This window comes from Lycorma delicatula, chromosome 2, assembly GCF_047948215.1.
Source record: "Lycorma delicatula isolate Av1 chromosome 2, ASM4794821v1, whole genome shotgun sequence".
Lineage (NCBI taxonomy): Eukaryota > Metazoa > Arthropoda > Insecta > Hemiptera > Fulgoridae > Lycorma > Lycorma delicatula.
Genome location: NC_134456.1, coordinates 198934876 through 198945989, shown reverse-complemented (window position 1 = coordinate 198945989; position 11114 = coordinate 198934876). Strand labels below are relative to the sequence as shown.

At 25.4% G+C, this 11114-nt stretch overlaps 1 protein-coding gene across 1 annotated transcript in view; it reads left to right on the top strand.

The window, feature by feature from the left end:
- Positions 1-347: 347 nt before the first annotated feature.
- The window catches only part of LOC142320347 (irregular chiasm C-roughest protein-like), a 47520-nt gene continuing 36753 nt past the window's right edge, over positions 348-11114 (top strand). Inside the window, exon 1 of the mRNA XM_075358053.1 lies at positions 348-451. The gene's annotated coding sequence lies outside the window, so the exon portion shown is untranslated. The remainder of the gene's footprint in view (positions 452-11114) is intronic.

The following is an 11114-nucleotide window of genomic DNA, read 5'->3' as shown; positions in this document are numbered from 1 at the left end:
AGGATGTGGAATCCCCTTTGGCCAGGAGTCTGAGGAGACATAAGGCATACCGTTTAGTATATAGTCTAGTTGGGCTATTTTCAGTTCAGTATGTGTCTAGTGCCCGAACCGAACGAGTCGGAACAGTCTCCCTAAATTTAGTCTTACTCGACTTATGAAGTGTATGGTACGAGAGAGAAAGAGAGGGTTTTTCTTGACTGTTCACCCACTCGGGGGCTATATCTGGTACTCCGGTAGTCTACCCCCACTCTCTTACTCTTTCTTACTCTCTTTTAATTTGACAGCATTTTTTTTGCACATCCCTCGCTTTCAACCCTTAATAGTGAGTGACCTCGGGATATTAACACTTCACCCTTGTAAATAACCATAAAGAAGAAACGTGTGTCTTCTTGACCTGTGCCGGTTCTTTAAACTATCTGGCAACCGAACATGTGCAGCAACATTTTTCCAGGTAATTCCTTTCAGTACTGTTACGTTCTTACGAAGTACGGAAATTTTATTGTTGAATTTCTTTGTTAATTTTATTGATTATGTAAAGTTTAACTTATCGATAATATTTTATCTATTTTAAATTTGTTTAAATTTGATAAAGCATATGTAAATTAAAACCGTACGGTTTAGACTTAAGGATATTTTGAATGATCAATCTGTTTTATTTTCACTTATATTGTTGCTAAAAATCAAAATCCATTTTTCTTATATAAATTCCTATTTCGGTGCTTCATTATAAAAATGACTACGTTTCTTCGAATAAAAATCTTAAACTTCAGTTTAAATTTGTTTTTATGTTTGTAGTTTTTTAATAAATAATCGAACGAAGAGGTATTTTTATCAACAATTCAATTCAAACAGCTGGAATAATATACTACGTAAATTTCCAGGAAAGTTTCTTGAATCTCGGTTGTTAGTAATATTTTGAGAATGACATGATCGAATTGTGTAAGCTGTTTAGATCAATATTTTCTTCACTGCTTTCAGTTGTTTCTTTCAAAATTTCTTTTGTATTTTAATCAAAATGAAAGACTGTAAATTCTTAAACAAAATGATGATTTGAAATCACTTACAAATAAGATCAAATATTCTTCCGCTGAAACATTCTGACAAATTATGTAGCATAACAAAAAAAACTATTATGAATATTTTTATTCTTGTCGAACATTTATTCTATATTCTTCTACGTGATATTTTCTCTTTACAGATCGCTTTATAACATTATTTTCTTTGTGTGAATTATTATTTTGAATCTAATGTTATAAAAACTTTTAACCATAAATTTTCATAATATTTTATAATAGTTATATAGCCTGTATAGTAGCAATTACGTTGAATCTTCTGTTTTTTGTAATTGCATGTAATTGTGAAAGTTCTCTACCAACTTTTAAATAATTTTTTTTTAAAAATTAAATCTTTAATCAAATGCTTCGCATTTCGTAAACTCATAATTTATTTCTGCTTTTATATACACAAGCTAATAGTTATATTTCAATTTTTTCATTTGGGCTTTAATAAGATGTCGGAACGCGTACATTTTTGTTTAAAACTCACCCCAGTATACATTTACGCTCTATATTATTAATTTACACATCATTTATTTACACATCTCTCTCTTATATGTACACGCATTTCCTAGTTTTCATGTATAGCTATGTATATAAAAGAAACAATAATGTTGTGACATGTGGTACATAAAAGTAACGTTCTTTTTACTTTAAAACAAAAATAGATTTGTTCATCATAGTATATTAAATGTCAACAACCTATTCTTGAATCTATTACTTCGGAGTTACTAGGTAGATCTTTTCTTATATAGTAGACCTGTTATAGTCTTCGACTTCGGAATTTTTTTTACAGTCTTATATTGATTGAATTTTTTTGGACGTGAGTTACTTTTCCATAAAACTCGTAAAAATTTGTTATATCGCCACACTACATCATAAGTTTTATTTATTAAATACCAAAACTGTGGTTTAATTCGCTTATGTTTTTATTTTTTTCATTAGTTTTGTGTTCTTTAATTATTATGTAATTGTAATTACAATAAAATTATAATTTTGAGTTAGTGGAAAGAAATTTATCTCGAGTTTAAGAAATTCCAAATTACAATTAGATTTAATATTGTATATTATTAAATTATATTTTGAAATATTATGTTCGAGGACAAATTAGTTTATAAATAGGTTAAATACATAAAAAAAAAAAATTATTCAGATATCAGAACATAATTATACAGATTGTGTAAGATTGCTGTGTAATATTTTACAGCATTTTCCGGGAAGAATCGAAGAAAATTATACAATAGCCTGTATTAGAGGAACATTACTAAGTATAAAATTAACAAATAAATTAAAAAACATACTTTTGATTGTAGTCCTTATTAATGCATAAAAATAATAATATTATTACTATTATATGAAATAATAGTGATCCTATTACATGAAGTTATAAAAAAATAAAATTGTTCAGTAACAATAAAAATTTAGAAAAATATTTCACTATTAATTTCAGGGCATATATATATATATATATATATATATATATATATGAATATTTAGAATATTAATATTATGAATATTTAGAAAATTCTTTAACATCTTATCAACAAAGAATAACAGTTTTTTATCGAAAGGAATCTTTTAATTTAATTTTTAGAATTAAATATTTGTTTAAATATATAGTAATGTATTTTATCTTATTGTATTAAAACTATAACAGTTTTATTTTCTTAAATTTAAAAAATAATAATAATCATAAGTGTAAAAGGTGAACACATTGAAAAAATAGATTTAAGATCAAATTTAAGTTTAAATTAATTATTATTTTAGGTTGCCTTATGAAATTCCAAAATTCAGTTCTAAATGAATTTATAGAATATTGTAGCAAGTTTTGTTAATGTTAAATATACCATATTTTGTTATTCACCATGTCAGAGATAAAAAAAAAGTTTCTTGAATTCTTTTCCTATGATGATTCTGTTTTTAAAGCTAATTTTGTACAGTTGTTTATTAATTTCAGCTGTTCAGCAACAAGCATTCCTTTTTTTAAGATTTTAGTAATAAATGACATCATTGTATATTTATATTTTCTCATTCTACAACCATAAATTTATTTCATGTTTTATTTATTATTTATTTCTTATTTCAGTAAAGGTTATTTTAATATATTAATAACTAATTTCCTTAACAAATTAATGTTTAATGGCTAATTAGGTATTAGAAATTTGAAAATTTTTCATAAATAATAATTTTTTTCTTACTTGTGAAATTGAAATTAATATAATATATAATTTACATACAATATTGGTTGATGTTCTTTAAATTAACTATTTATTAAGAATTTAACTCCAGATAAATCCTCATATTATTTGAAACTGTAACTTCTAAGAAATCACCTGCTCACCATGTTAAACTGTTCCATATTAAAATGATCTGAACAAAAGTGTTACATTTTATAGCAAATGCTTCTTACAGAAATATTAATATTTATAACTATTTACAATATCGTTAATTAAAGCTTTTTTTCTGTTGCTGTTACTTATAATAAATCTATACGTTTATTATTAATTTTTCTATTCATCCTACTTGAAAACATCTAATCAATTAAAATTCAACTAATCAAAAGGTTTAATTAGAGTAATAAAAAATCTGCTGATGTCATAACCAAACAGGTTTAGGTAACTTGAGATTAAACACAAGTTTCTTTTCTTTCTTCTTCTTCTTCTTTAATCAATTACATATAAGGAACAGTGTCTGTTCCAGTTCTTTACATCATATTCTGGACATCCCAAGTTCTCCCTGTTCAATAAAAAAGGTATTTAAAATTGGATATTTCCACTTGGAATTTCCTCAAATGCTGTAATCATCTTTCTCTGTATTTTCTTGAGGAGAATTTTTCTTAAGCATAAGTTACAAGTATTCTGAACCATTTTCAGAATGGTTATCCATTCTATTCTCAGGAATAATAAAAACAGAAATCTATGAATGTCTTATTAGGAAAAGTGAGAAGAAACATGGTTTAATGTCTCTATCTTCAGTGAGCTTACCATATTGTTGCTTATCAGTATACCAAGCGGACCAATCTTCGTGTTAAGCAATAAAGTGTATTTCTTTCTGTTTACTAAAGGGACTGTCTGTATAGTGAATATGATCACTTCTGGAGAAAGTACTTTTAATAGAAAGAGAAAAACGTTTTTGGGCCCAAAAGGAGATTTAGGTAAATGGTTGGACATATGCATATGCTCCTAAATTCCAAGTTTGAGTGAAGTTCTTCTTTTAGAATCCAAAAGTTATTTTCACAAGGCTCTGTAACTTTTAGAGAAGAATGATGGTTTTGTTGAAACGTATATTTAATTAATTTGGTTAATGAACATTTTTCTAAAGGTCAAGGCATTCCCTAGGTAGTTGGAATCTATCCCATCCACAGATGGTATTGATTCCGAATACCTAGGGAATTTTCCTCTGTTAAGGACAATTTTTGTTATACTGTGTTTTGTCCATCAATAGATGAACTTTCTTACAATTCACCATTAAATCTCTTATCTACATTTTGAATTCTACGAGTTCAGGTTAAACTATATTTCAGCTCTTACTTTCAAGCATTATTTATTTTAAATGCTGGGCATCACTTTGAATAATCAAATATATTTAAAATGTCATTAATGTGTTAAAATGATATGAAACAAAGTTCAGCCACCTTTTGGCATTAAAAATGTGTTGGCATTAATACAAAATTAGAACAATTAAATGGTTTTATTGGTAACCATAAGAAATTATATTACTTGTTAACTTATAATTAGATCTATATGCTGTTTAAAATTTCACTATTATATAATATCTTTACACATTTGAAAATTAAATTATGTAATGATTGTTCTGAGACTGAAAATGTTATCTATTTAATTATCTTTTACTGCATTTGCAGTACTGTTTTATTAAATTTAATTTAAAATTTTTATTAGTAATTTTTTTTTCATTTTAGTGAATCTTTTTTTCTTTATTGTAAAAAAAAATTTTAAATATGATAGATGTACCAATTTGAATTGTTTTGCTTGTTTATGTGTTTGTTAGTCTGAATAAGCATGTAAAAGTTAGTTCATAAGTGGACTTCAAACTAATCTTTACTAATTTCATTTTCATCCTAAATATGATTTTTTGAAAAAAGAAATAAATAATCGTCGAGATATTAGATTGAATGGAAATTAACCTCGGTAAGCTATTGTGGAAATTTTTTTAATTTATTTTATTAAGTATGTGATGTCTACTTGTAAAGCCTGTTTCAAAGAATTATTTCAACTCTCACCTTATATTTTACATTTACTTACTAGTTGATGTCATTGAACTAATATGGTTGCTAATGTAGATGCTTTGTCACAGTAGTTTTCTTCAGCATTCTTTATAATCCATCATTTCTTTTGTGCTCTGAGATTTATTGCCACTGTCTTGCGATCTGTTTCTTGCCCTTCACCTGTAAATTTCTATACCATAGTCCTTAATTAAGTTAATAGTTTATGACAACAAAACAATTTATTGGTAATTCTGTGGCTACCCAGTCCTTAAATTACATATTTATAATTATTTCCATTTTTCAGAAATTTAACTATTAGATTAAAAAAAAATTCATTAAAGCATATTATTAAAGTTTATAATTCTTTACAAAGATTATTAATTGTGTTGTATTATTACATTATTATACCAATTAATGATTGATTAATTTATGAAACATTAATTAATCAATAGAAACATAATTAGAAAAAACAACAAAAAATACATAAAAAACAGTGATTTCTAATGGAAAATTGTTGAAAATCATTGTATTAACATTTTTTACTTAGAATAAAGAGTTTTAAAATACTTTTTTTTAACCCCCTAATGATAACAGTTCAAAAATAATGAGACAATTGGGTTCTGTATTTAAAATACCATGTAGCATTTTATAGTATATTATTACTGTACAGTTAAACTGAGAATGAACAGCTAATGTTCATTGTAACATAGTAAACTGATTCACAGCTTCTTTCATCTTCACTTCTTGGTTGTGATTACGCCATAATAATTAGTCATTAGATAGGTAATTTAAATTCTTTAAATATAACATTCCATAAAAAAATTATGTTGATTTCGGGCCATAGAATTAGAAAATTGTTTCAGTTGCATCAAGCTGCTGGTATCAGAAAGCCATTTAAACGTTTATTTAACTAACAAAAGCAAAGCAACTTCATTATACATTTTTTCAGCAGTTTAACTGGACTCTAGTAAAATTCCATTGATTTTTAAAAATATTTTTTGATAAATCTGTTAAAAAATAAAAAAATTTATGACAACATATAAAACAACCAAATTATGACAATGTTATTAATTGTAGAATTTTTTTTTTTAATTTTCCTTTTTAATCTCCTTAACAGATCTCATTAAGTATTATAAATCGAGTAACTGCCAAAATCAAAAAGAATATTATAATAATGAATAGAATATTATTTCAGAATGTAATAATTTATTTTGAGTAACAAATGTTCACGTAATACTATTGAAAATGGATTAATCGCATTCAGAATGGTTAAAATATTTTTTTTAGGTTGAAAGAACCATAAAGACAGAAATTTTTTCTTTCTAAAAACTACTTAAAGAGACTTAACTACTTAAAGATGAAAAAGTAATTTATTTTCATCTAAAATATGAGCTAAGAGTTAAAACGAAGAGCTGCTTTAAAATTTTGAAATCTTCTGTAATTTCTATAAATGGCTACCAAAACCAAGAGGCAGCAATATTAAAAAAAATCTTTACCTACATTAAGCATTTCTACTTTGAGTCGAGCTCAATAATTCTGCATAATTCAGTTTATTGAAATTTTAGAAATTTACTTAAGTTATTACAAAACAAACATGAACAGAGCCAAAATGAGTACAAACATTGATCTCTGTTCACTCAGTCAAAAGTATACATCACTGTTATTTCTCTTCTGTGCATTTATTTTTGAATCTAACAAGCCACTCTGCTCTAGAACTCTTGACCTATTACATCTCTGACCTCAACTTATATTTACTGGATTATTAATGCATATTTGCATTACTGATAGCTTACTTTGAGTATGTACTTATAGATCAATATTAATTTGCTAACCAACCAATCATCTTTAGAGAGTCCTCTAATTCTACTTATTGCTGGATGCTCACAATAATTAATTATTATTCTGCCCATGATGGTGTATTCATCTTGTAGTACACATTGTTTCTGTTTTAGGAATTTGTCATTATTATATGCATTCTTTATGAGAAAAGAAGTGATCACTATAATCCTGCATGTGTCTTGGAATTATTGTATTTTTTCATTGACAGTTTGACCTTTTAAACATTAAAGTTGAGATCTAAAATTTAAATCTCACATGGTACAAGTCTATCTATTTAAATCTATTTAATTTGTATACTCTAAGCATCTGCTTAGAGAACAACTTATCTGTTAAAGAATAAGAATGTTTTGAATGTAATTCTTTGTTCTATTTTTAATATTTATTGATGGTTAACAGATTACTTAAAAATATATTCCAGTTGATTTAATTTTCGATTTTAAAATAATCCTTTACTCTTCTGCAGTGGTAATAATTTATGTATCTAATTATAAACTTTACGATTTACGTGTTTTAAATAAAGTTGCAGTTTTAATGACGGTTTTACAAGTGAAATTTTTTTTTTATTATCTTGATTTTTTATATGCTGCTTTATAAAATAAAAGTAATAATAATAATAAATTAAGAAAATAACTCAATGCTCTAACCATTTGAGTTAAATTGAATGAATGAAATATTCATTTTAATTTGCATTTATTACTTAAGAAATAAAAATATTATTGCTCGCTGTGAATTTTTAATAGCTTTATCAATATTGATACTGTTAATCCAAGCAAACTCTCTCGAATTTATTCCTAAGCCTTCTTTTTATTTTTTCTTACACTAATCAACATTTTTGAATTCAATTAACTTCATTATTATTTTTTATAATTCTCAGAGCTTAGCAACTTTATTTTTATATTTACTTTAATTAAATAAAAAATAATTAGCATATTAAAGTAGTAATGAGGAAAAACGTTAATGTATTATTTAATAATGAAGTAAGAGTATGCACGCACACATACTCACAAATACATCTACATGTGCTAAAGAAAGAAATGCCACAGAATTTGTGTTTACAAAGTTCCATACTGAGAGTGCTTTGTGTTTTATTAGTAAAGAGCTAAATTAGATTGTTTAAATTCAAGCTTCTGATTTGTACTGTGGTATGTTGTATAAATTTTCTTTACCAATTCAGGCTTAAAATTTATTTTCTTTCTTAAAAAAAAAACAAATGAATAACAAAAAGCAACACGAATATATTTAACCAAAAAAGTGTTCTTCTTTTAATTTTAGGTTCTGCATTCATAAGGATTATATACTCTGATATTAAAAATGTCAGTCTGAGATAAGGTCAGATCCATAATCTACGATTATCATAGATAAAGATCATAGTTTTTCATAGATAAACTATACTGAAAATGTTTTTCAGTATGATAAAACATGATAATTTTTTTATTAAAAATATTTAATCTTTTAAATAGGTGGAAATCTTTAAGAATGTGGAAATTTTGCTTACAGAAGACACATCATTAATTTTGCAACTCCTTTATCAATTGAGTAACTAGCACGGTTTTTAATGCTTTACCCACAAATAAGTTGTTCAAATAATACACAGTATTTAATCTGTGTTGTGTTTGTTCATTTAATATTTAGTTTTAGTACAATTTACTGGTAGAATGTTTGTAAATGTTCGTATTCTTCAGTCAAGATAAAATCTTGGTTTTTATTTTTTAAGAATCTGTCTCTACAAGTCACCTCATCAAAGCATGACAAAATTTGACAAAACAAACTCAAAGATAATAAGCCTCTGGTAAAAGTTCTAATGAAGGAACTGCATAATTAGTTCTGAAAAGATCTGAAATACAATTTTCACGTAGTTTGAATGCAAGCTGTTGTTAAGTAATGTTAACTTTTTTTAATTGATTAATGAGTCTCATTTAAAAATATAAAACATTAAATAGAATTTTTTATATATAAAAATTTTCATTTACAACCCAAAACTATGATGTAAAATCACAAAATGTTGCCAGGAACAAAAATTATAAAAAATATATTTATAACAAAAGTTATAAATAGTATATTTTCCATATTATTTAACTTTCAGATTCATACCTCTTTCTCACTTAAACATCTGAATGATTTATTTTTAAACAAAATATATAAAATAAAGTTCAAACTAGGTTTCCCAGAATAATTTTTTTTACATATTTATTTATTTACCTGATAGCTAAATAAATAATTTCAAGAACAAAGAATGTTGAGAAAAATTACTAAATAATTCTGATTTGCTCTCCATCATAACAATTAACTGCTTTAAGTAAACCTTTTGACACATGTTAATAATGAATATTGCATAATGAATAATGATTTTTATAAATTTCAATCTATTTTTTAGAGCCAAGAGCAAGTAATATATATTTTTTTTTTTTTGCTGCCTATTAATTTTAATTACATTATGTTGAACAGTAGTGAAGAGTATCTTTGTCTAGAAAATAAAAATATCCTCTCTTAATCTAAACTAGAAACTTGGAAGGATACCTTCTCTAGTAATCCACTCCAGACAGCATTAAATTATTTTAGATCTTCACATTTGCTTTAATGGAACATTTATTAAGTAGATCGTTAAAAAAAAAATATCAAAGTATTATTTTGTATGAGATTTTATAAAATGTAAATTAATTAATTTTTATTTTATTAGTAAAAATATAAATGTAAATTGTTTACTAATATAGATAAATATAAATTATAGCTTACTGAAAAATATATATTTAAAAATATATTTATATGTATTCATACAGTTTTTCTTTTCAGAAGAAATTTATTATAAATTTTTTTTTACCCAATTTTGCTTTCTTAATTTATGCTTAAATATTAGAATTCATTTAACTATCTTGCACTTAAGACCTATTTCTACTACTTTCAATACATTTGAATTCTACAATTAAGATGTATCTACATCAATTTAAAGAAAAGTTAAATAAATCGTAATTTATAATTGCGAACTATTTTAACATATTGTCACATGTTCACGGTTACAAGAGTATTGAGAGAACAACAAACGTAAAAATTTCTTATAAATTCAAATTATTTCTCTAAAAATATGTAAAATAATAATAACAATAAAAATAAATATATGGTATACAAAATAGTAATTCTAATAAAAAGACAAAATTGATTAAATGACAAATCATAAATACCACAACACAGTCCCATTTATTAAACACTTTACAACAACTGATAGGAACTAATATTACATTAACAACAAGATAACAACAGAAAAGTCTAAAGATCATGCAGTCCAATTTCTGCAAGTATCATTACTTTTACTGTTTACATGAGACCTACCCTGCATTTTATTACTGTTTACTAATAACTCACTGAACAACTTCTTTTATTCAAAATATTGTCCCCACTGGAATACTCATGATGTACTCTCTTCACTCGCTGTTACCAGACACTTACCGATATCACTTTTATCACGACTGTGCTGAACAGAGCCTCTCAAAGCTACTGACTACATCCACTAGTCCCTGGCAGTATTTATACCTCCTGGCCTTCAGAACCAGTACCCAACTCATTCTTTTAATTGAAGTGTAATAATTTTCATTATCTGCACCCTTATATTTTTCTATAACTTTTTTAACTTTTTTCCAGTCCAGTAACCCTTCTGGTCAGATAAGGGCTTTTGGAGGTGCCATTGTCTGTATTACAAAGAACAAATTGTTAAATTGACCCGTTATTCTAAGAATATAATCTCTTTTAGTTCCTTCTGAATTCTTCTTTATTTACTTTTTCTTTCTTCTTGATTGGAAGAAACCTGTTACCCTAATCCATTATACTTGTCCTGTTACAATATTCTTGTATTAATGTAATTGTGTGACATATTAATTATCAAACAATAATTAATTCATTATCTTTATAACATTTGCTATGTTCTCATCCATGACTGCTGACAATATTATTAATTTAATATTTATTTTTTTGTCAGTAAACCAATCAGATTGTATAATAGAATG